General features: G+C 38.5%; 1 non-coding gene across 1 annotated transcript; it reads left to right on the forward strand.

Annotated features, from left to right (window-relative positions):
• The first annotated feature begins 436 nt into the window (after positions 1-436).
• TRNAT-UGU lies at positions 437-509 on the forward strand. The gene has a single exon. It is a non-coding gene; the product is annotated as a tRNA-Thr (tRNA).
• Positions 510-4,478: the final 3,969 nt, after the last annotated feature.

The following is a 4,478-nucleotide window of genomic DNA, read 5'->3' on the forward strand; positions in this document are numbered from 1 at the left end:
TCGAACTCCTCAAATTATAGCGCTTTATGTCCCCTAAACCTGTACTTGAGTATAGTTGTATCCCCAGATCCGTTGGTAGGCTCTCCCGTTCGATATCCGATCCGAAACGTCGGATTGCTGCCTTTGTTGAATAAGGGCCTCAATAATAAAAGGATAAGGGAAAGGAAGGATATCCAATCTAAAGTCAAGTATGCCAGAACTCGTAGCCTTGTTGAAATAGTCTCCTCTTTCTTGTCTTTCTTCTCCCCTAAAAGAATAATATAGAACTAATATAACTAATAATATAGATATAATGATATAGATATAACAATAGAACTATGAACTATATAGTTCATATTAAATTAATAGCTAATAGCCCTAAGCTAAGATCCAGCAGTTTCCTGAATTCCTATACACTATTTCTATTTGTTATACTATTTCTATTTCTGTTATGTGAGCCCGCTTAGCTCAGAGGTTAGAGCATCGCATTTGTAATGCGATGGTCATCGGTTCGATTCCGATAGCCGGCTTTTTTTTTTCTCTATCGATTTTTCCATGATTGATAATCTCTCCTTTTCTCAAAATGTTGGATCACCGATCTATTATGTCGTGGTAACTTGTAACTATGAATAAAAAATGGATTGGAGCAATTAGATCTCTACAGAACAAATCATAAAATGGAGCCTCAACTTCCTATATATACATATACAAAAAATCCGGATATTAATAGAATTCATAAAACGGAGCTTCACCGATCTATTGGTGGCCTGGTTCCATAATGAGTTCTTTTTGACCTGCCTACCACTTAGAGGATTTTTCACCTGTGTCTCTTCGTGCGGCAATGTTGACGCACCACCCTTGGGGTACATACAAATCAAAATGACTGGAGATGTCATTGCAAAAGTCCCGCCTCCTTCGAAAGAGAGTTCTATATGGAAGCATAATCCATCTTGGAAAAGAGGGTACTTTCTACTACTACTACTAATCGACTCCAAGAAAAAGTCTGTCAATATATCCCTCTTGCTGATGCGGGTCAACTCTTTTAGAGGAATTGGAAGTATGAGACTAGACTCACTCTCGACAATTGGATGAATCAAAAGAAAACAGGCTACACTTAGATCGATTAGTCCAAAAGAGACCTATTACCAGTGTTCTTTCTCTATTACGTGCAACAAAGGAAGATCTAGGTGAGGTTGAGTGCTCGCTTTCTTCCATCGACCGAAGCTCTTTGGATTGATCACTTGTCAAGGACAGCCCGGAATCCCCGCTGACTGTCCAGTAACGGAGCCATAAACAGTAAGTCATATTATCGGGCAACTCCAGCCACGACAAGGTCTCATGGGTCTTGGTCGGGGGCTTCGACCCATAGAGAACAGGGTGGCTCTCAAACTGAAACACATGTGGTAAGGTTTTTCTTTGTGTGCATACCAACCCGAAATTGGATCAATGAGGATGGTGTGATCTAACCTCTCAATCGTCAGTTTCTCCATGACTGAAACAGGAATATAAAAAAGAATTAGGAAAGAAAGCTCATTAGGTCAAAACATCGTGAGGATATAGTTCCTCACTCGATCCACCTCCATCCACTTTGCTGAATACCAAAAAGAACTCATTCTATAACGAAATTGGATCTATTTCTTTCACACGGTCAACTGGCATTCTCCTGGCTTATCTAGCAATTTATCTCCATTGGACAATTGGTTGACAATGACTGTGAAGTTCTTTTTTCTCGATATGGTTGTACTATGCAGGATCAGGTGTCAGGGAATGTGATCACACAGGGGCCTAAATGTGGACGACTCTTTCCTTTACACATGCCTATACCAGCTGTTGTTCGTGATTCCAAGTTGTTTTTCTTTGCTTGTATTACTGTCAAAAATAAGAGTAAGATGTGGCATAATCGTCTAGGCCACCAAACTCCAAAGTTTTACTTCATGTACTAAATTCTGGTTTACTTACTAAGAAAATTCGTTGTTCTTCTAAAGATGTTGAGTTTGATTGTTCTAGCTATAAATTGGACAAAAGCAAAGTTTTGCCCTTTCCAACTCATAATACTCTTTCCACCAACTGTTTTGATTTGATTCATACTAATGTCTGAGTATTGCACCTATTGTTTCTCATGCTCAATATAAATACTTTGTGACATTCATTGATGACCATAGTAGATTCACATGGATCTACTTTCTTCGGTCAAAATCTAAAGTCTTTGAAGTATTTAAGAATTTCTTAGCATTCATTAAAAATCAAGTTTCCACTTGCATCAAGACCTTAAGATCAGTTTCTGGTGGAGAATACATGTCTCATGAATTCTAGAATTTTCTCTAACAAAAGGGAATCGTATCTCAACAATCTTGTCCATCGACTCAACAACAGAATGGTGTTGCTGAAAGAAAGCACCATCATCTTCTTGATGTGGTTCGAACTTTGCTTCGAGTCATTTGTTCCATATAGATTTTGGGTTGAAGCTCTTAGTACTGCAGTTTACTTAATTAATTGATTTCCAGCTTCTAAATTGCGGTATGAATCTCCATATTTTTGACTATACCATTGTCATCCAAGGTACTCTGATCTTCATACTTTTGGATGTGTCTATTTTGTCCATCTATCTCCTCATAAGCGAAATAAAATTTCTGCCCAGTCTATTAGATGTGCTTTTCTTGGCTATTCTCCTCACCAAAAGGGTTAACTATGGTATGATCCTGCTGCTAAGAAGATTCGTGTCTCAAGAAATGTTATATTTTTTGAGAATCAATATTTTCTTACATCTCACATTGAGTCCCCATCCTTACCTTTCATATCCTTCTTACTTGATTTTTCTCCTTCTGCAACAAGGTTTAAAGCAGGTTTTGTGTATAAAAGGTGTGTTTGTGATGCTGGCCCACAACGAGATCCTACCCCACCACCTGAAACTGCACCTATTCCTCAACCTCTTCGCAAGTCAACCCGCCCATCTCGTCCTCTAGATAGGTATGGATACCCAGCTACATCTTTAGTTGCTACTTTATGATATGATCCAGCTCAAGGACTTTGACAAGGACAAAGAAGATGCTCAAGATGATGTGGAGATTCCAATTGGGCCAATCACAAGAGCTCGGGCCAAGAAACTTCAAGAAGCTGTCCAAACTTTATTAACTCAAGCCCAAGGAGAAGGTTCTAGTCCACATGAAGATTTGGACTTGAAGATGGTTAATATGTGGCAAGTCCATTTCGACAATATCCAGCCCAATTAATTATTTAAACATGGAAAAGAAGAGTCTAATCCTTTCAAATTCGGACTCCTCTTTATGGTGCATTTATCATAGGCCTTTGGAAGGCTGAAGGACATTTTTGAGGCTTGCAAATGAAGGATGAACCTAGTCAAAATGGTTGGGAGTTTTGCTGCAACTTCCCAAGGTTAATTAATTGCTTCCAAGACTTTAAGTAGTATTCCTTTCATCTTCACCAACTTTCATTTAATGTTTTTTCTAGTTGGTTCAATGCACCCAAGGCTTGTTTTGCCTATAAATACTTGGTGTTTTCACTTGTAATCAAGCAATTCCGAAATATAATCTTTTTGTGAGAATTTTCTCTCTATTGTTCTTGTGTAGAACTTACGGTAGTTTCAAGTACAACCACTTGAACCTCCAACCCTTGATAATATTGGTTTCTGACACTCTATAGTCACGGGGTCAATATTCCTAATCCTTTGATAATATAGGTTTCTTGCTCTTTATAGCAACGGGGTCTATATTCCTTTCCTTTTAACCTTTTTGGACGATCTGGGAATTGATTTTCCAAACTTTTGTTGTTGGGTCTCACGGCAGGTTCGTTGAGGTTTGCATCATTTGGTATCAGAGCAGGCTGTTGTTGGTCAAGCCTTAGTTGTTCTTAGAGCCCTCCATGTTCAAGCTCAAACAGACAATGATGAACAACAACGTGAGAATATCTTTTACACTCGCTGCCATGTCAAAGAAAGAGTTTGTGGTTTGATAATTGATGGTGGAAGTTGTGTGAATGTGGCAAGCAAGCTGATGGTGGACAAGCTAGGGTTGAAGACTCAAAAGCACCCTCATCCATATCGACTTCAATGGCTTAATGATAGTGGAGAATTAAAAGTCACAAAACAGGTACTTCTATCTTTTTCCATTGGAAGATATTCTGATGAAGTCCTCTGTGATGTGGTTCCAATGCAAGCAAGTCACATATTGCTTGGAAGACCTTGGCAATTTGATAGGCGTACCCTCCATGATGATTACAAAAATAAGTACAGCTTTACCAAGAATGGCAGAAACATCACTTTGGCTCCTTTACCCCCTCATCAAGTTCTTGAAGAGCAAAATCAAATCAAGAAATCTGTAGCAACCAGTGCTAAACAAAGTAAGGATGAAAATGAGAGTTCAAAAGAAATTGTGAGTAAAGAATCTGATAAGAAAAGTGAGAAAAAGAAAGAGAAAAAAAAAGTGAATTTCTATACAAAAGAAAGAGAGATTAAGAGAGCTATGGTTTCACAGAAGCCAATG

The sequence above is a fragment of the Phoenix dactylifera genome, unplaced genomic scaffold (assembly GCF_009389715.1).
Source record: "Phoenix dactylifera cultivar Barhee BC4 unplaced genomic scaffold, palm_55x_up_171113_PBpolish2nd_filt_p 001662F, whole genome shotgun sequence".
NCBI lineage: Eukaryota > Viridiplantae > Streptophyta > Magnoliopsida > Arecales > Arecaceae > Phoenix > Phoenix dactylifera.